The following is a 22,866-nucleotide window of genomic DNA, read 5'->3' on the forward strand; positions in this document are numbered from 1 at the left end:
TGTTCTGTGACCTCTTCACCTGAACTAAGAGTCCTTTTATAGGCCCATATTCCCAAATCGCTATAAAATGACTGAATTAGGCAGCTGTACTTTTCTGAAATGGTTGGTGAATGTTTGTGAAGTATCAATCACGCCTATCAGGCTGGGTCAGGGGAGTAGCAGTGTTAATATTACTGCTCAAAAGGACGGTCCGGATCTGTAGTGATTTCAAAAAAATCACGGCGGTGTATGGCACATTCAGCTTGCAAATCCCTAAATTATTTTAGCCCAAGCTCATCCATAAAATCTCCGAACCACTTAGGGCCCGATTTATACTTTTTTAGCACCGCATTTGCGTCATTTTTTTGACGCAAAAGTGGTGCAAACACAAAATTCAATTGTATTTTGAAAGTTCGCGCCGCTTTTGCCACACAAAAATGACGCAAATGTGGCGCTAAAAAAGTATAAATCGGGCCCTCAATCCCCAAGTTCCCCCAAGCGCCAAAGTAAGAGGAAGCAAAGCATGCCGGTAAGTCTGTCTAACAGCGGTGTGAAGAATGAAAAAGTGGAATTTCCAAAGACCTTCTCATATTATTCCAAATGTTTTCAAAAGCCAACGTGGTCTTTAGTCTAACTTTTTTGAAAAATTCTCTGCTTTTGAGTTTGGTGTGACTAGTGCCATGATCCTTCACAAATGAAATGGCATGGAGCCAGTTGTCAATATGAGAGTCATACAGCATATGACTATGATTAGCCATACAGGTCCAGTAATAGAAATGCCAACTGAGAAGGGCCCATCTGCCTTCAATTATAGGAGTTTTAAAGTTCTTGGAGACTCCAGCGTGTTAAAATACCTATACGGAATGTTGAGGGGTAATGACAAAAAACAATACAGGGATTTGGGAAGGAGATTCATTTTAATTAGATGAATTCTCCTGCTGGGGAAATAGGTTGATGCCTCCATTTATCCAGTGAATAGCCCAAGGTGCCATAGCTGCTCAGTATAAGTATATTTGTAGCATAGCTTAGCAGTAGATGCCAAGATAGTGCCCATATACCTAGCTCGAAGTGTCACACACTGATCGCAGTTGTGTGCTTCGCCTGCTAGAATAAGCTGTAGTTTATGGGATTTCATTTATGGCCCGAGACTTAGCCAAAATCTAACACTATGCATTCAAGACTCTGAGTCGTTGGCTCATAACAGTGTGAGAATAATAATACATTGTCTACATACATGACCAAGGAAGAGACAACTGATTGATGCAGGTTGTTGGGGATTCTTCTGCGTAAAAGTCTAGTATATAGCTCCATATATAAAGCATAAAGAGCAGAGGAAAGTGGGCAGCCTAGTTGAGTGCAGCGCAAAATAGCGATGAAACATGTTAATTCCTGATGTATGCAAATCTGAGCTCTCAGAGCCTTGTAAATAGCCTTAACCACATAAATAAATATAGAGCTAAGTTAAACTCCACAAGTAATTCCCCAAGAAGTATCCAGGATACATGATTAAATGCTTTCTCAGCATCGAGTAGAATGATGGTATGAGGTTCCTGGTAAATCTCAGCACGTACTATTAGTGTGGGTATTAAATTTGTATGGGAGGATGTATCCTTACCTGGGATAACGCTGTGTTGTTTGGGAGATACAAGCTGAAAAAATATCTTATTGGCTCCTTTCGCCAGAAGCTTGGCAAATATTTTAGAGTCGGCATGAAGAAGTGATATAGGCCGACATAACCAACACTCTGTTGGATCTTTGTCTTTTTAAAGAAATATTGTAGGATCTAACCCTTCTGGTAGTATACATTTCTTTTATACTTTCAAAAGAAGTGGAATGATTGTAGGTGCTAGAATTTTCTATATTTCTGTTGGAATGTGGACTGTCCCTGGTGCTTTCCTGATGGTAGGCTAGCATAACCCATCTAAGCTCATTTGCTGAAAATTCACCATCCAACATATCCTTATAACTTGGTGCTAATTTGGGCAAGTCTAAAGGGGCCAGAAAGTCCTTAATATTGTCAGTACTACCATCTAGCTTCTCCTGATAGAGCCCAGACTAATAAGCCTAAACAATAAATGAGATCACAGAGTGTTGAGTACATAGTCTCCCTGTGGCACCTTGGATTAGTTCAATCACAGTTCTTTCATGTCAGCCTGACACAGACAGGCCAGCAGTTTCCATGATTTCGTACCAATTTCACAGTTCAGGGCTCACAATTGAAAGGTTTTTTTTGTTTAAACAAACCATTGTTAAGGCAGAGGTATCGACTTGCAAGCCCATAATTTGTAAATATGTAGCTTGAGCAGCCGCGGAGCAGGATGAAACCTATGCCATATGCAGCTGGATTAAATTATTTAATTCACCCCTAGTAGCTTTCTCTTCTTCACTATCTGCTTTGGAAATGTGCATAATTAATGATCAAGAGAAAGGTATCTCAGATCACAAAGGGATGAGCTGAACCTTGATTAGTCACAAGGAATTCCTGCTTGAATAGGTGCAAATATTCAGTATAATCAGAGTGATCTAGCACATACTTGGAGAAGAAAGACCACCTTGGGTTGGTGCTAACACAGCAGTTGCCTACCCATTTTAGTTTGAGGTTGGAGTAGTCTTGATGTAACAAAAGCAAAATCTCAGCCATACATATTGTGCAGATTGAATCACTACTAAGACAAAAATCTTTGTGAGAATATTGCTGAATAGGCCTGAAAAAAGTGTAGGTTAGGGTTTTGTACTCTTCATAGATCAAGCAAATTCAGGTTGGCCATCATATCTAATGTGCTAGTTCTAGTCCTTCCTAGCCGAGCTGCATGGTAAGTGTTGAGAACTGTGTTAGAAGTGGGGTTTCTGATTGTCAGAATATGCACCCTGTACAAGCAGGAACCACCACTTCTAGTCAGGATAAGCTAGATACGTACTTAGGCTCACCCTCTGGTAGCTTGTCACAGAGCAGGCAGGCTTATCTAAGTGTAAAGTGTGTAAGTGGCATTTCTAAAATAGTAATGTTAAATCCATACTTGCCAGTAAAGAGGATTTATCATCATCAATCCAATGATATGAAACATGATGTAGCTAATCTTTTCTGATCAGGAATTACAGCTTGAAAGTATATTAAGGAATTCCCACTGTTGGCCCATGAGAGGAGTAGGCCTCACAGTAGCGAAAAACAACATTGAGAGTTTTTCACTACCAGGATGTGTAAAACTTAAATGTACATGTCCTGCCTTTTAGTTACACGGCACCAAGCCATATGGGCTACCTAGAGTCTACCTTAGGGGTGACTTTTATGTGACAAAAGGGGAGTCTTACGACTTGGTAAGGGGTTTTAAATGCCAAGTCGAAGTGGCAGTGTATCTGCACACAGTCTCTGCAATGACATGCCGGAGACATGTTTACAGGGCTACTTATGTAGGTGGGGAAATCAGTTCTGCAAGCCCACTAATAACATTTAATTCACGGTCCCTGGTATATGGTATACCACTTTACCAGGGACTTACAAGTAAATTAAATATGCCAATTGCGTATACAGAAACGTTACCATGTTTAGAGTAGAACCACATGCACTATAGCACTGTTCAGCAGTGGTGAAGTGCTCAGAGTCCTAAGGCCAACAAAAAGATACAGCAAAAACAGACAGAAGATGAAAGGCAAAAGGTCTAGGGAAAAACCCTAAGGCTGTCAGGTCTAACAAGCTGAATTCAGAGTACAGTTAAAATAGCCAATTATAATAATGGGTAGACTAACATCACTCAGTTCAATCATCAAGTTAGTAAAAAAAGTGATGATTCTGGTTATTCTGTGGTTAAACATTTACCAAGACAAAATGGCTTTTACTGTGTTGGTCAGCTATTTCTATCACATCAGGTATGATAGCTCATAAGCCTTATAGACTGTTGCCCGGAGTGGGTAAACAGATCAGTGTCCTAAGTAGGGGTATACCAGGACTCCTGTCCATCCTGAATGTGAGGGAAGTTCTTTCTTCTGGAAGACAAAGCCTCACACACTAATTTGTGTCATGCTTCATCATCGGCAACCTCTCCCCACCCTTGTAGGACAATGCCACCAAGGTGGACTTAACCTTCTGAAGGACCCAGACAAGAGAGCATTCTTAAATAAAACTGGACTGAGTGGGGATCCAAGTTAACTAAAAAGACCTTGTGAACAACTGGTATATCACGTTTAATAGTAGTGTCCGCAGGTATGTCTAAAAACAAAGGCCATGATTTATACATTTTTGGTTCTGCATTTGCCTAATTTTGTGATGCAAAAGCGGCACAGACTTACAAAATTACAATTGTATTATATATATATAAATCAGGGCCAAAGTGTGATGGTGCTGTTGAGGTCAAAGGATTAGCCTGTCTTATTTGGGAAACATGTATCTGCCCTCACAAGTAGCCTACAGGTCTGGGGCATTCTTCAGGGCTGAGGATCCCTAGCCAGAAAAATGTACTAATGCCAAGTTACCTATTTCATCAATTCTCATCACAGGCAAATCCCACCTGTTTGATGATACTGGTGCGATAACCTGTTTATAAATAGAACAGGAGATAAAGAATGTTTTTTTTAAAAAGATTTTAAAAATCTTTGAGCACTAGGTCGGGCATTCTCCATGTGAAAAGTGCAGTGTATGTCTCTTTACAAAGAAGACAAAAGACCTAGATCTCGGCCTGAGACCCGCCTTGAAACTGAAAAGTTTAACAAACTGTAATAGCAAGGGTATTTATATTACAGTTTGTTAAACTTTTCAGTTTCAAGGCAGTTCTCAGGCCGAGATCTAGGTCTTTGTAAAAGTCTGCGTTCACTAAATAGTAATATAGTGAGAACTTCTTTTTCCAGCACCTCCAACCTTTTCGCTGTTTGTGACGTAATCACAGGTATTTGTAAGTTTTTCTGCCTCCTGAGATCATCTTATGTTTTAAAATAAGGAACTACAGTTCCCATCACACCCTCTGCATCGGCAGACATATCACACGTCTATGCACTGTCTTGGGTGCGCCGTAGAATCACTCTCTCTCAGGAAACTATTGCTCCCATCACAAATTGCTTAATGCGGGCGGATGACGTGTTTAGGTGCCATGCTAGTGGTCTTGTGCCACAGACGTCTCTGAACAGTGAGGGCTTTAAATCTACTCATCCGCACCAGCACACCATACCAGCAGGTGGGAACAGTCTTGACTAATGTACACACACAGTGGGCCTTTTGACGATGTGAGTATAATTCTGTTAGGGTGCGGATCAGTCAAATTATTAGGCTTGGGTGAAAAACTCCACTCCAATACTGATAGACTCCACATTCCGTAACGTAGCAGAAGCTTTTTTCTGTTATTCCCCCATTGGCGCAAGCTTACTGTCATTTCGCACACGCGAGAAGTGAGGCGAGAGACTTCAAGACTCTCACAACCATAAACAAGATTTTTTACCCGCTTGCAAAAGTTAGCGCAGCCCCAGCAACTTCTGGTGCGTCTTTTGTGACATAGGCAGCATGAGTGAGCGCGATTGGCTGCTGCTGCAACCTGGCGAAGCTGAAGCAGCAAAAAACCACAACTTTGAGTGAAAAATCTTCTCTAATGGACCGTTCGCGTGGATATTGCTGTGCGAGGAGTACTTTTTCATTTTTTTCCCAACAACAGGAAGTGCCCCAGAGACTCCAACTTCCTGTTCCTGTCCAGCAGGCTCCTCCCACTGCTTTGTCCATTTCCTGGTCCCTTTTCACTTCGATTTCGAGCTGCAAGGATCACTTTTTTTGCCTCCTGGTTATATCATTGGATTAAAGGACTTTGTAGTTGAGATTTAAAAAGTGGGTTAAAAAACACTTGTATAAGGGTGTTGCACAACTTGTTTGTTTCATAGAGGGCATGCACCAGGATTTATCTGTGCTTTTATTTGATTTTTAAAATTTATTGTAGTGGTTGGCCTACATTTGGGGCCTAGTTATAGTTTTACCTGTAATTTCTATTCTATGAAGAAAAACTGTTTAACAGTTCACTACATTTTCTCCATGTTTTGATTTGTAAATTTGCAATATTCATTTAACTCACCATATTAATGTTAAAGGGCCTAGTCTGTTAATGGAATAGGCCTTCCAGCTGTAGGCCCAGTACTAGTCATGGGGGCATGATAAAACAACTGTTTGTGGTGTCGCTGAAACTGAAAATCCATGGATGGCATTGGATTAAAGATAATAAAATGTTGTTGGGTGGTATTTCAATTTGTTTCTGCAAACAGTGTATGGTGGAGTTATAGTACTTGTATGATGTGTGTTGTTGTTGTAAAATTGTTAGCCCCTTTAATTTTAGTTTACTGACTTAATGCAGTGTTTTTTCTCCTGTACCAATGCCTTCTTCGCCTGGCCAATGCGTAAGAGTGTTCATCACAGGGCACCATTTGTCTTTGTTCCCATTGACACATGGCCAGGGTTTTTTTTTTGTAGTCAATTATAGTCCGATACCGATATGTATTTTTTTTGTTTTCTATTCATCCTGCTTGTTGTTTGCCAGTGTGCTTTAGGCCTGCATGTGTTCTTCTTTCTTGTGGTGGCCATGCATCCTTGCTGGTTGTTGTTTGACCATGTGGCTGGTGGCCATTTTGTGTAGGCAGCCAGTGTGCTTTAGGCCTGCACGTGTAATTCTTTGTTGTGATGGCCATGCCTCCTTTCAAGTTGTTGCTTGAACATGTGGCTTGTGGCCATTTTCTGTGTTATTCAGGAGTAGTAGGTCAATGATCATTAGTAAATGCAGTGTATGAGCAGTTTTTCTACATTTTATTATTTGCTTGTTTTTCCATTTTTCACCATCACTCCTTGCCTCCCAACCTCCTGTTGTTTTTCATGGTAGTCCCCTTCCCCTACTACATCAGCAATTGAAATCTATTTTTAAAACAATCTGTTCTTTTTTCTCATTTGTTTTGCATACAATATTTTTTAAAATTTTATAATAACAGTATAATATTAATATTTATATATTTTTCTCGGTTTAGATGTTTTTTCAAATAAATGTAAAAAAATATATATTTTTATTTTTTTAATTTTTTCCCCATTTTCCTCATTAGTACGATGTCTGCCATTGGTGTACAGTTGGACTACATTACATTATTCAAGGATTATTATTGCATTTGTCACCAGCACCTCCCTGAGTGCCACATGCCATCTTTATGCGGACAGATAAAGCTAACAGTTACATTCTGTATGTTGTAGCTGTTGCTCTTCCTTATCCTTCATGACTGTACATGATAATGAAAGTTAATGTTGGTGTTGTTTTACAAATGGATACACTAATGCAACTGCAACAATGCAACGTTTCACTGATCTTTCTTGCATGTTTGCTTTTAGGTGCACAAAGCGAAAGAGGCATCACCGACAGTACTGCCAGACAGAAGGCCTGTGCACGACGTGATGCGTGACAACACTCACGACCACAGAGACATCTACTCAGCTTGTAAAGCTAAGTGTTACTTCCAACTGATAGCTTCAAGGTGGCCCCCAAGAAGGCTGCTACCAGGAAAGCAGCCGTTGATAAGAAGGAGCTTCCCACCACTGCTATGTCACCCCAGACCATTTTTTGGGGCACAAACGTGTGCCTGGCAGACCAGCCTCTCAGAAGCAAGCTGGGAGCAGCACTCCTGCATCAGCAGCCCCATTCCAAACCAGACCCAAGCCCATGTCTGGCAGAGAGGCATGCACTCTAATCACAGGAACACTGACCAGCAGTGATGTTGAATGGACTTATCTCTTTCTCAAAGTAGTACCCAACCGTTGCCGGAAACTCAGTCCAGTGGACAACAACAGCTGCAGCCAGCAACAGCAGTGCTTCCTGAAGTAGGAGCACATCAGGATATCAAGCTTCATTTGGAGTAGGTCGAAGAAGCCCCTCTATCACAAGATCCACTGTCTTCCAAATCTCCGTCCATCTTCTTCTTCAAGTTCCATTTCTAATGATCAAGACTCCAATTGGATGCCACCTCAGGCTGAGACAAGTCAGGATAGGCAAAGGGTGAAAAGAAAGGTTCCTGAGGGCTTAGAGCTATGGATGAAGAAGAGGAGGATGACAAGTCTGATGATGAGCCAGTCATCATGGATGTTAGCCTAGCTCCAGTGGAGTCCAACATTACCCCATCTTCTCAACCTGCTCCAAGGGATGTGGCACAGACACCACCACCTCCACCTCAACCAGCTTCCATATTTATAAGGCCCCGGGTTCGACCTACATCCACAGCCTCCTCAGTAGAAGAAGGCACTACAGAGAGGCAAACATAATCAAAACAACAAACACCTACTGCCACCTCTTCAGACATTGGCAGTGGCCCCAGTGTTAGAAAGTTGACCTCCCCAGTTTGGAAATTCTTTATGGTTAGTGAAAAGGAGCCAAACATTGTCATATGATCCATTTGCTGAGCAAGTGTTAGTCGGAGTAAGCTTTGAACAAACTATGGAACCGGAGACAAAACAACCCATTAGAGGAAACACCAAGCAATCCGCTGGGAGGTGCACCTTAGCAGCAAAAACCTGTAAGTGGTGTTAGTGAAGGTGTTGAAAGCAGGGAATCTGATCCGATCATGGTGGAAGGTGAAGGTGAAGGTGAAGAAGAGGGTGACATTTTCATTACACAAATCAGCCCTGTCCCCAGCAGTGCAGTGGTATGGTTGCCCACATCAGTAACATCACAATGGCACAGGAAGACTTAGAGTCAGGTTCAAACACCAAGGCAAGAACATACAGTGGCTGCCACCCTGAGACGTATATTGAGCCTACCACCACCTTCAAAGTCACCTGCATCAGTAGCACCAGCAAAGAAAAAAATCCAGGCTGCTATTACTGCCATGTTTAGACAGGAGGGGCAGTATGACGCAACCGCTCAATGACACATTTGTACAACAGAAAGTTGGCTAAAATGTTAGCGTTGGACCACCTCCCTTTTTCTTCTGTGGAATTAGTGGTGGCTACCTGCCCGAAATGGAAGGTTCCCAGCCAGACCTATTTCACCAGCGTCGCAATCACAGCACGGCCTCCTTTGCCGCCACAGATGACATCATCTCGCTCCTCCACCACAGCCATACAGCAGCCCTCATCCAACTGGACCTATCGGCCACCTTTGACACGGTCTCCCACCTCATCCGCTGCACCAGCTTCCACGCAGACGTCATCCATGGAAAGGCCCTACAATGGATACAATCCTTCCTATCAGGCCGAACACAGAAAGTCAGACTCCCGCCTTACCTGTCAGAACCTACAGAGATCAGCTGTGGCTTTCCACAGGGCTCCTCCATTAGCCCCATACTCTTCAACATCTGCATGGCCTCTCTTGCATACATTGTCATTGACCACGGACTGAACATCGCCTTCTATGCTGACGATACCCAGCTGATCATCTCACTGACCGAAAACCCCACTACTTCCAAGAGAAATTTCCACAACGGAATTGACTGAGATCCTCATACTGGGACCATCCACATCAGCCGGGGACAACTCCTGGTGGCCATTAATCCTCAGCACCATCCTCTCACCCCAACAAACCATGCACGCAACCTCCGTCCAGCGATGAGTCCAGGATGACAACCCGTGTCATCCTGGACTCATCGCTCACTATGACCTGCCAAGTAAACTCAATCACATCCTCCTGCTTTCACACACTCCAACTTTTCTGTAAGGTCTACAAATGGATCCCAAAGGACTGCCGCAAAATCACAACCCATGCCCTGGTTATCAGCAAACTCGCCTATGGCAATGCCCACTATGCCAGTACTACCCAGAAGAACATCAAGAAATTACTGCACATCCAAAATGCCTCTTCCAGACTCATGCTGGACATTCCCTGCTGCAAACATATCTCCCATCACCTAAGAGACCTCCACTGGCTCCCTATCGAGAAGAGAATTAACTTCAAGCTCCTCGTCCACGCTTACAAGGTCCTCCATGACCTAGGACCTGCTTACCTCAACCACCGCATCACCTTCTACTCCCTCCACCAGAGCTCTCCACTCAACAAGCACTAGCCTCCATACCCCACATATGGAAGACTTCGGCTGGAGGGAAATCCTTTGCCTTTTCAAAGCAAAGAGCTGTTACACCCTTTCCCTGCACCTCAGGTAGTCACAATTCCTACCCCAATTCAGGAAGGACCTTAAAACCCGGCTCTTCGACAGAAGCTCAGAGGACAAACCCCCTTAACGTCTTGAGACCCTTACGGCTGTGTAGTTGTGCTTAATAAACCCTGATTTTATTTGATACGCCACAATGTGCTAGAATTGGCTGGACAAGCTTTGCAGCAGAGTGCTGTCCACACAATCCATGTGAAGACAGACATGTGGACCAGTTGCCAAGCCACTGATTACATTTGTACTTTGCACACTAGATCTCTTTTCTGGGAGTTAGAGAAATGATATCTGCCGGTGTTGACACACCCGATATTTTGAATGTTGCTTGAAGACATGCAACAGTAACTATGTTCACCATCGAGAAATCCCATACAGTTGCAAGCATCTTGGATGACTTTAACAACAAGATCTTTGAATGGCTGCGCTCCAGAGTGCTTAACATTGGATTTGTTGCCACGGACAATGGCAGTAATATAGCAAGACCATGTCAGATGGTGGCTATTTAAGGGTCCTGTATTTGGTGCACTGCATAAACATAATTGTACAGGACTTCCTCAAAAAATTACCCCATGTCAGCAACTTACTGTCCAACTGCAGAAGAATCTGCACTCATTTTAGCCATTCTTATAAAGCGCACAAGCTGTTGATTATCCAGCTGGATAATAGTGTGCCAGTTAAAGCCCTCATACAGGAGGTGCCAACACATTGGATTTCTATGTATTACATGTTACAATGTCTGTTTGAACAGTACAGACCGATTACTGAATATGTCATGCAAAAAGGGGATGTAACTGTGAAAGGCATGATCATTGAGATGGACCAGTAGGGCCTGATCAAATTCCTGACAGAGATGCTGCTTCCCTTTGACATTTTCACATGGGAAGTCAGCAAGGAGGACTGCACCAAGGGTCAAGCTATCATGTTGGTGCATGTGCTGCAGAAACAGCTAAAGGAGGTGTCCGAAACATACACAGGTGCGGATGAAAAAACAGGTGCACAGGTACCCATGGTACAACAACTCGAAACCTAGAAAAAAAATGGCTGGAAATTAGAGGACCACTCATGGGCAGACTTTCTGAGGTGCAGCATACATCTTTCATAGAGCCTGTGGACAGTGCTGTTGGCTCACAGCACCCAAAATCAACACCAGCAACAACAACAGGAACAACAGCCCTACAATCTGCATTTGATTTGATTTCTTAAGACAGGGCTTAAGTTCACTGCAGAGGTGAAGGCAATAAAGCTCGAGCAAGGAGCACCAATGACTATTGAGGGGATGGTCCAGGCCTACCTGAATGACCCAACAGAGGTCTATCAGGATCAAAACCCATTGGTGTGGTTGGTATGGGAAGAGGCTCGCATGGCCAGTGCTCAGCAGGCTCGCAATAAAGTATCTTGCTCGCCCTGTAGCCCATGTGTCTGCTGAGTGTGTGTTCAGTGCAGGTGGTACGGTTGTCACAGTGAGAAGGACCAGGCTCTTGCCTCAAAACGACAAGAGATTGACCATGATCAAAACAATGTTTTAGGCATAAAGGACTGTACATAACTATTTATTTTCCCCTGTCCCTAACAAAAAGAATAAATACCCACCGTTTCCACCCTCAACTGTCCCACCCCTATGCCCAAGAAAATGTTCCTTTCCCAAACCAATATTACAGAAAAAAACTGTCCAATTGTCCATGGTGGAGAATAACACAAAGAAAATAGGAAAAGTCCATCAAAAACCCATTTCCACCCTCCCCACCCACAACAAGTCCCACCCACCAAAAAAAAAAAGGTTAAAAAAGGGACACTAAAGGCAGGCAGGATTCTTCTGAGGAGCCCCTGCATAGATGCCTGAGGGCCCTCTAACAGCACCAGCCTCCAAAGGACACGGTGTTTCAACACGGTCTCCAAGGGGTAGCAGCAGGGATGATATGATGGCGGGGAGCTGCTCTGGCACTGCAGCGGACGTTTTGTTGGGCTGGAGGCACTGGGGCCTGGATGGGACCCTGAGTACTAGTGGCAACTGCTGCTGCCTCACCCTCCTGTTCCTCAAGGATCACCAGCCACTGGTACTCATTCCATGTGGCCTCTAGCTTCATCCACCACAGCCGGGTTGATATTCCCTGCCATGATGGTGGACTAGCATGAATAGCTAATCAAGAAAGAAAAAAGCTAAATTGTAAACAATGCTCTGAGCAAAACACTTGTTTGAAATCATGTAGTGTAGTGGCATAGTAGCAGTACAATTGGTGGTCACCTCAGGTCACTCAATTTTAAAGTGATAACGGTCACAGCCATAATATGCACTATGGAGTACAAGTATTCTTCTCTCTTCTGTTGTGTTAAATTAATGGTGGCACTGCTACCTCAGCTGGCACCGTAGTTGTACTCGTTACTGTCTGCAGCTGGGGCAGCTGTACTAGAAAATGATCTTATTCCAATGGCCCTGTTCATCTTTGTACCTCAACTACAAGGCAGATGATTACTAAGGATGAAACATGCCACGTAGTATAATATAATCAATCATGCAGACATCCTATCTACCATAATTAGGCAGTAGAAAAAGCAATGCACTGCAGTACAGGGAAAGGATTAAGGAATGGGATATATATAGAGATTCTATTTGGTGCATTTGTATTGTCACAGACTATCCCAATCAATGCACCTACTCATGGACCACTTTACTCAAAGGAATCTTCTTAACGTACTCAACTTCAGGGTAAGGTATAGGGGATTAAGATGGGTAGATAGAGTGCACACTTTACTGATCAATCGATTCCTCATCATCATCAGTCATGTGCCTAAGGTTTGGCAAGTAGTATAACTCACTGTGGTTAGCAAATGTTGAAAGTGAAAAATTAGAACAGAAGTAAATCCGTTATGGAAGCCATAATTAATTATATTTATCACTTGGCTTGAAAAATGTGGGGCAAGCAAAGATTGTATTTTTCAAATTATTCAGAAGTCTGGGGCAGAACTTCTAAAAGATTAGGGGAGTGGATTACTAGGAAGAGAAAGACCCAGTGGTCACTGGGAAGAAAGGGAAACACACCTTGTTTTTGAATTGCCATGCATTGAAAAGTGTTTGACACATTAACTCAACTTTAGCTGACAGACGCACATTGCACAGCCAACATTGCAGTGCGGATTCTGCTTAATTGAACCATGCAGCTGTTAGGCAATCATGGGTGGCACTGGTAAAAGGCCATAGCCAGGGAGGGATTTGATGGTTAATGGATGCTGGGATACATATTACCTGCTTTACTTGAAACATACAGTGAGTCAAGGGAATATTCTGAAATATTATCCAAATCTTTGATAAAAAAACATTCAGAGCATGAAAGGTAGGTAAGAAGAACATCCCTATCCAGAGGAGCTCCCTTGTTTCTTCATTCCAAGCATTTATCTATTCATATTGCATATTTGTTCTTCTTGTACTCTTATTCTTCACCCTTGGCTTTGATACACACCATTTAAACTAAGCTTTGCATTCTCTCATTCAGTCCTTTGCCATTTAAAACCATCCAAATTCCAAACATGGCTCTCTACTAACCTTTCACCAATATCCATTAACCCAAAAAACACCCATGCATCCTTCCACCCATTCATCCATCCAAGATATCTAATCCACCCAAGGAGTCTGTTCACTCATCCAGGCATGGAATCCTTTCACCTATACCCTTTCACCCACTTGGGCTGGCATCCTTTCACCCGTATACCCTTTCATTCACCCTTCACCCATGCGAGCATCTTATCATCCTCTTCATCACCCACGTATATGATTATTATGCACACTTTCATCTACACACACATTCTTTCACTCATATTATACTTCACCCATCCATTCTGCTTCCATCCTACTTTCAATATTCCAAAACACATCATAGTTCAAGTTTATTTTATGAACCTTAGTATGCTTGGTTGCGGTTCGAAGAGGTCATTAATACTTACTGACGAGTGAGTCAACAACACCAGTGCACCCTGTAGTGACTATATTACTAATTGTCAATAAGCAAGCAATAGGACTTACCATGGCTTGCCACTGCTGCTGCAGGGATTCCCCCCTCATATGCTAGAGCAGCTGCATGTCAGGAACACGATTGAAGGCACAAGGACTCACCTGTACAGAAGTCCAGAACACCAGATGCTGACAAGTGCCTGACGATATCCCCATTGGAGGCGCGTAATACCATCCGCAAAACTTCTGTTGACCGCCGATCTTTGTGTGTTCATAACACTCTGCAACTTTGGAAATTCCAAGATGGCGGATGCTTGAAGGAAGTCAGCAGTCTAGTGTTTTGAGCACAAGCTGGATTCAGCTTGTGATCCGGGTGCTCACTTTGGAAAGCGGCGTACTTCAACTGATCCTTTGAAGATGCTGGTAGCATCTCTTCAGGGCGCGTGTGTTTTCTCACAGAAGGAAAACTTCCATCAGTCGAAGCACCACTGGGCGTGTTCTGGCTTGTCGTTTTACACTTCAGAAGCAGTGTCTCAGAATTTCGTTTAGCAAGTATTGTCTGTATCTCAATGCTCACTGTTCGTGGAGAGTTCGAGTCTCAGTAAGTAAATAAGAAGGTCAAGATTTGTTCTAGACTTCAGAAGCAGTGTCTCAGAATTTCGTTTAGCAAGTATTGTCTGTATCTCAATGCTCACTGTTCGTGGAGAGTTCATGTCTCAGTCAGTAAATAAAAAGGTCAAGACGTAATTTCCTTTCTTCTTTGCAAAAGGCCTTCAATTAAAGATAACAATTACCAGCAGCATTGATATTTTTCTTAGAAAAGACTTTTCAGACTGTTTATCCTGCCAAATATTCAATTATTCAAAAAACTTAAAATATTATTGGACATTGTATTGCAACACAGTAAAGAAAGATCTAATTTACAAGTGAATCCTCATATCGGAAATACCACTCACTCAAATAATACAGTCTATAATATCATTCAGTCATGCTGTCATGTTAACTGTGATATTTAATTTTTTAAGTGACAGAATGCTACATGAAAGAGAGGAGCGTTATTCCTGCTAAATGCGGGTATGAGTATTTGAAGTATACCCGCTAGGAAAAGTGTTTTCCCTGACATTAGCATATCTGTTAAAATGTAAACATTCTATTTGTATTTGCCTTCCTTTACTGGTAACTGTTACATATAGCACCAGAGAAACAAGCAGCTCAGAATTTCCCTGCGAGGAAGCCTCTCTTGTTTATCCACTTCCCCTTTCCCCCTTGTTGATGTCTCACGCTGACTGTATTATAATTCCTTACAGATATTGGGGAGGGAGCATTGGGGCCACCTTCTGGTCCTGAGGAACTCACTTGTTTGGTCCTGACACCACGTATGCGCTGGCGCTGTTGCTGCTGGCCCTGGCACTTGTGGTAGGTGTGGCTAGAAAAATTATTACACAATTTAGACTCCACATACGCCTCCCCATTATTTTTTTGTAATAGCAAAATACAATAACAAGACATCACTGTACTTCGCTCATAGACTTCTCTTCTATAGAAATATTAGGTGGGCATTTTGCTGGTTGGCAACTTTTTTAAAACAGGTAGTCAAGTAAAATAAAAAAAAGTTTTTGGTCAATGAAGGACATATGGGCCCTCATTATGACTACAGCCGCCCGCCAAGATCTGGCCACGGTCGTAATGACCAGGGAAGCACGACAGCCTGTTGGCGGTGCTTCTGTCATTTCAGCCCTGGCGATCTTGTACCGCCAGGGTTGTAATGACCCCCATGGTCTTGGTTGGCTAATACAATGGGGCCATCCTCCTCATACTTCCAACCGCAGTGTACGGTCATCAACTGCTAGTATACTAATAATACATACACAACATTGGAGGGTACAAACAATTACATGACCATATTCAAAAACACATTTGTTTCCTTTTTTTTAATGATTGAACTGGAGCAAGAAAAATAAACTCTAACATGTGTAGAATACCTTACATGGGCATGTAATCTTCAGTCCTCTGAGCCTTACCACCACTCTACAAGATAAGATACGCAAGGGGTGAGGAAAAGCTCACTGACAAAGCAGAAGAAAGGAAGCTAAAGACAGACTAGTACAGCCAGACAGTTTGAAGCAAAGAAACTTGAAATATAGAAAATAAGTAAATAGGAAAATGCAGGGATAAGAAGAATTTACGAAACAGAAAAATCTAAGTGGATTTGGAAAACAATTAGGAGACAGGCACAGTACAAAGCTAGAAAATAATTCTAAATTAACAACAGGAGAAGTTACGGGGGCCAGAAGAGCCATCTGTCCTGGCACTTGTGGAGGGGCCAACTTCAGCTGCCTCACCAGCCTCATCACCAGCCCTCTCACTGCTCCTGGATGCTGGTTGATGTAAGAAAAAATATTAGAAAAGATTAGTGGTCTGTTAATAAATAATCTCTCCAAGAATCTTTTCAAAGGAAAAGACAAACACAGTAACATTTCTACATCAGACATTCATAGCATCTGTATAATAATAATACTAGTATGATGGACCATCCTATTCCAAATTTCCTCACCATATTCCAAATGTCCTAAACTACATTTTGGAATTACTAATACATTGGAATGAATGATTTCTATAGTTCTCATCTCATTTTCAATCTCTTAATGCATAGATTGGATGCATGCAAAACTACTACACATCACTGAGAAATTCATTTGCTTGGCAGTTGGCACTGTATGAGCTACAACAAATGAAGGCACAGAGAGGTGAGAGAACATGCACACTTAATAATACTCATATTACCAATGACTATCTTAGACAGAGCACCGGAGGAGTCTCTGCATCACGTCTTCATAAGCCTAAGCAAGCACCAAAAACAATTACAATTAGGTGAGGCTACACACCTGTCTAGATAACGATCACATAATATTATAGTTGTAACATAAAGTTTACTAACCTGCAAGTAAGCTGCATGCTTGCTACTTGGGAAGAAACTATCAGTATATAACACAACTAATAATTAATTATTACTCACCAAACCCCGCAACCTTGATGGCTAGCAGGTCGAGCTGGTCCATTTCATGGTCCAGGATATCGGCCCTCAGGTGTGTAAGCTGTTGCTGGGTGTGCACAACTCAGCACATCCTCTCCCAGCATTGCTGGTGCTCCCGGAGGCAATACCAGACCCAGGATTGCTACCTACTGCCAATAAGGGTTGGGGGAGGTGGCACTGCACATAGATCACCAAGGCAGCCACCTCCACCATGGAAAACATGGCGCTGGCTGCACCAGTTCACGTCCCTACCACCCGCAAGGAAGGCAACTGACACTTGTAGTTGGGGGCCTGGCGCTGCCGCTCCCCATGGCACTGGGGACTTGGGGGGAAGAGTTAAGGAAGGATTAGGAAAAAGGAAGTGAAAAAAAGAAAGTAAGGCAAAAACATGAAATACTAATAAAGCCACAAAAAATAGGAGAAAAGTTAAAATATAAAAACATAAAGAGAAAAGGTAATATAATAAAAAGAAACAAGGGGAAAATAGGTTTTAAAAGTGTGGGAGGGGAGAGATATATAGGGATATAAAAGTAGGCCCCAGCACCATAACAAGCAAAAATGAGCAAGGTGGCCGCACCCATGCAAACAGCCCGGTGCTGTTCTTGCGAGAATTCCAATACGGGGATATACTTTGTGTTGTCAATGATGTTAAGCGTCATTTGAACAGGCACGGTAAGAAACTCCACCCACTAGCGGGACTCCACGTAGCGCATCGCAGTTTTTTTTTAATTCGCTGAACTTCACATAGCGCGGCTACACAAACTCCACCCAGGCCTACAAATTATATTTTTAAATGACCGGATGAGGGCTTTATGATGATAAAGTAAAGTAATAGCTAGCTGCGGGCTAGCTTCACATGAGTAGATAAATCCCTGGGCAATATGATGGCTGGCAGACTGTACACCGCATCAGGAGCTCTACAGCCCCTGCTCCAAGAGTATCGTCACCCTCATGCCCTAAATGACCCTGTCTCCCTGGCTGATGTTTGAGTCCTGTTGCCTGACCTCCGCCCAGTAATAGTGGCGTATTGAGATCTGCTGGGACAGCATACCACCTGCTTTTTGCCCACTGCACTGTGAGCAGGTTTGTACCAGCCACCTCAAGGATTTGGAGAGCCGAAAAGAGCCAAAGCAGTTGATGGCAGCAATTGACAGGCAGGCTCACTTTCTTGCACACAGGAGACCACTGCATACCCCAAAGCCAGTCCGAAGCACAGCAGCATTATGAGAGAGCAGTATTGAACTCTCCAGCCCATCCAGGTCTTCTGTGACACTCCTTATGGGCCTTACATCCGAAGCACACAGGGCTCCGCAACATCACAAGAGAGCAGGATTGAGCTCTTTAGTCCCTCCCACAATACTCTGCCTTATACATTGCACGTTACCTCTGTTCCCGTGGATGATGGTAGGACAACGCCTCTTACCCAAAAGCCTGCCTGAAGCACAGCGGCACTAGGAGAGAGCATAACTGAGCTCCTCAGTTCCTCCAGCCACCCCCAACTCTCTGCTCTACCTGGATTACTGATTTATTGACAGACTAGAGGCAGTGAGTTCAATACCACTTTTTCAAATTTTATATTTCCTAATGTATCAATCAATCAATCAATCATTACATTTATAAAGCGCACTATGTACCCGTCAGGGTTTCGAGGCGCTGGGGGGGGGGTGGGTGAGCTGTAAGCGGTCGAAAAGCCAGGTCTTGAGGAGTCTCCTGAAGGTGAGGAGGTCCTGGGTCTGGCGTAGTGAGGTGGGGAGAGAGTTCCAGGTCTTGGCGGCGAGGAAGGAGAAGGATCTGCCGCCGGAGGTCTTGCGCTGGATCCTGGGGACGATGGCGAGGGCAAGATTGGCAGAGCGGAGTAGACGAGTGGGGGCGTAAAAGTTGAGTCTGGAGTTGAGGTAGGTAGGTCCGGTGTTGTGTAGAGCCTTGTGAGCGTGGGTGAGGAGTTTAAAGGTGATCCTCTTGTCCACAGGGAGCCAGTGGAGGTCCTTCAGGTGAGGGGAGATGTGACATCGGCGGGGTATGTCGAGGATCAGGCGGGCGGATGCATTTTGGAAATGCTGGAGTCGTTTGATGTCTTTTGTTGGGATGCCTGTGTAGAGTGCGTTGCCGTAGTCAAGTCTGCTACTGACGAGGGCTTGGGTCACCGTCTTTCTGGTTCCTGTTGGGATCCACTTGAAAATTCTGCGGAGCATTCGAAGGGTTTTGAAGCAGGAAGAGGAGACGGCGCTGACCTGTTTGGACATGGTGAGGGCGGAGTCCAGGATGAAGCTGAGGTTTCTTGCATGGCTGGCTGGGGTGGGTGGGGGACCGAAGTCGGTGGGCCACCAGGAGTCGTTCCAGGCCGAAGGGGTGCGCCCGAGGATGAGGACTTCCGTCTTGTCGGAGTTGAGCTTCAGGCGGCTGTCGTTCATCCACTCGGCGATGGCTTTTAGTCCCGCGTGGAGGTTGGTTTTGGCGGTGAGTGGGTCTTTGGTCAGGGAGAGGACGAGCTGGGTGTCGTCAGCGTAGGAGATGATGCTGAGGTGATGTTGGCAGGCCAGTTTAGCGAGGGGGGCCATGTAGACGTTGAACAACGTAGGGCTGAGGGAGGAGCCTTGGGGGACGCCGCAGATGAGGTTGGTGGCTTTGGAGCGGAAAGGGGAGAGTCGTACTCTCTGGGTTCTGTCGGAGAGGAAGGATGAGATCCAGTTGAGGGCTTTATCTTGGATGCCGGCTTCATGGAGGCGGGTCAGTAGGGTGCAGTGGCAGACTGTGTCAAAAGCGGCAGATAGGTCGAGGAGGATGAGGGCCGAGGTTTCGCCGTTGTCCATTTGAGTTCTGATGTCATCTGTGGCGGCGAGGAGTGCAGTCTCGGTGCTGTGGTTTTGTGAGTGGGAAACTATCATACACTCCAAGGCAACATCACAGAGGGTCACCAACCAATCTATTATTCGATTACTGAGAAATTTCTGTGCTTGAATGGAAAGTGACTGTAAACTTTAGAATTTGGTGGCAAAAATGATATTGCAATCCTATTTGAATAACCACAGATCCTAAGTGCATCTGCGGCACCTGGCCTGCCAGAAAAAGCTGCATTGCAGTTATTTTCTGAATAACAGTAATTCTACTAAATTTCCAGAGCTCAGTGGGTGTAGCTTTTCAAGAGCTTTCTGCAGAATGAGTTAGTTTTTGCTTATTGATTGTCCGAAGCATTAAAGCAAACTGTCTTGCTATTAGGGCTTTGCCAAAGTGCTAACGGTTTTTCAATAGTTGGGTTGGTTTTTGCAGTTTGCTTACGAGCGCATAAGCCATTTGGGGATTGTATGACATATGTTTGCTAAGGAAAATTAATAAAATGTCGGATCATTTGGGTGCAAGAAGGGATATGAAGGATATGCAGTTCAATGTAATCCTAGGAGTCCTCTCTTGTTTTAAAATGAAATAAATGAATTTACTAGCCAAATGCCAGATTCTGTAAGATCTGGAACATGGTGTTGTGAGTAATTGTAACTGTACCTGTATTAATATACCATTTGCTACTATGTGTTGAAGTACTTTACGGCAAGTAGCACACTACTCCGAAACCCAAGGTTAGTGGTTAATCCAGTGGTTATTGTGATTAGTCAAGTGGGCTCACGAAAAAAGAAAATGAGTGCAATCATTCCAGTGTCTTAGTGATAGATTGTATTAGTACCAGTCGGATATGATCATTAGTGGTGTTTAAATGGTTTCTGTTGAATGATTGGTGCGATGGATAGGCTGGTAATGTTAAGTTATTGGTATATGGCTTTAAAAAAAGTTTTGACCTATGAAATGAGGAATCAGCCAATACGGCAGGCAAGTATGAAACTGATACAAGGCTATACTCGTGCAAGGTTTTAGGAGAATAATGGGGGAAGTCCTTCTGAGATAGCAAGCAATCTGACATAAGCTGTAGGAAGAAACAACTTTATACATAATGCTCAATAAATAGGATAGACAGCTTAAACATGCAATTTGAAGTGTACATGTCATTCAAACATTAAGAGCACTAGCCTGTTGTGTGCCAAGCCTAGGACTGCACCTTTAAACATAGTCTGTAGTATCCTAACCTTATACCACGCTCTATACATTACAGAAGGGGATCTCATCCAAATGTTGTAAGTGTTTATGTATGTGACCATGCTGTAAATACATGTTGTATATACATTGTATTTATAAGTGAAGCAGAGTGATGGAGACCTGTGAGTTTACATTTTTTGAAGTGCAGGAGGAGGAGGATGTTGTTTCAGACAGTGGAAATGCATCAGGATAGATGCAGGAGTGGGATAACCTAGACAGTGAAGTGAGGATAAAGAGACAAGGCTCCTATAGAAATGTGATTAGGTCCTTTTGCTGAGACTTTCTGACTAGTCTTCCTGTAGCACTGCCACTTGGTGAATGGAGGGGATAAAAAGGGGCTGCAGTCTCTGTTGCTCAGAAGTGGGAAGGGTATTTTAGGTAAACCCATTCCTTTGTCTCCTTCCTGGTCACTGTCTTCCTGGTTGTTGATAGCTAGTGCATGTAGTTCACATCTTGTTGTGCCTCTGCTGTGGGTGCTCAGGCTGCAGACTAATCTGCCGTGAAGAGCATCAATGAATACAATGACTGCATCTACAGAACTGGCAAGAAAGACAACTGAAAATAGAAGCCACCCAAACTAGTTGTCCTGTCCGCAGGTTTTGAAAAAATAAGACTTCACAGTTGTCAGAGAGGGTTTAAGGAACAATTTCAGTAGAGTATAAGCAGCACTCCATAAAGAAGCTCCAAATGACCCACGATTCACTGAATCCAAAGGCATCTGTATGTCATGCAGCAGGCATCCCTGCATCACTCACCAACAACCAAGCACTTCAAGGCAATAATGCCTTCACTCAAGCACCTCACAAACAGAAGCCAGACACCCTAGAACCGATGCAACTCAAATAGAGGGACGCAGAACCCCGAAGGAGCATGCACCCCAAAAAGTGCACTGAGACCTCCAATAGTTATGCACAACACACATTCAACACTGTAGACCCCTGAACTGGATCCCTTTTGCCCATCCATGCCTTCTTTTCAAAGGGAAGTAGAAGCTAGAAACTTATAAGCCCCCCCAACACACACATACTGTCCACTCCAGGCACCAAGGGAGCAGATGAACCACCAACCTGGAAGCACATACCTCAGTCCTAGCTCATTTGTTAAATACTACGGGCCCTCAGCAGATACTCAGCAGGTCTCCAACATTTTGGAGGCCCAGCTATCTCTGGATATTGGTGGGGATGGAGGTTAGTGGCTTGATTTGCCCCACAAAAACCATGTCCCTGGCCTGTGTACCTTACTTTTGAAGGGATTCCCCACTAGAGCTCTTGAGCTGGCTTCCGTACACCCCCCAACCCTAGCGGGTCGCTCCCAGCCTCATCAAGCATGACCAGGACAGAAAGACCCCTTGTACTCAACATACTCTGCACCTTTATCAGCTCTGCCATTGCTCTCTCTCAGCAGGTTCTGTTGGTGACCTGATCCTCAGCCTTGCCCTTCCTGAGGGCCGCCAGCTCCAACTGCAGCTCTGGCGGAGCTGGGGTACTCACCCCATGCCCTCCCTGCAGCCCTCCCTACAGCCGTTCCATGAAAGCCAAAGGGGTGCTTGTGGACCCCAGCTCGGCTTGCTGAATGCTCTTCTCCAGCTCCTGACTTGATATCGCACCTCGGTGGTTATCATGCACAACATGGAAACACTTCCCACTGAGCATCAAAACAAAGACAACATCCTTCCAACCTCACACACTACGTGGTGTATTATGCTACTTATGTAGGCAAGCACTTCAGCACCCAACAT

Source organism: Pleurodeles waltl, chromosome 7 (genome assembly GCF_031143425.1).
Source record: "Pleurodeles waltl isolate 20211129_DDA chromosome 7, aPleWal1.hap1.20221129, whole genome shotgun sequence".
Lineage (NCBI taxonomy): Eukaryota > Metazoa > Chordata > Amphibia > Caudata > Salamandridae > Pleurodeles > Pleurodeles waltl.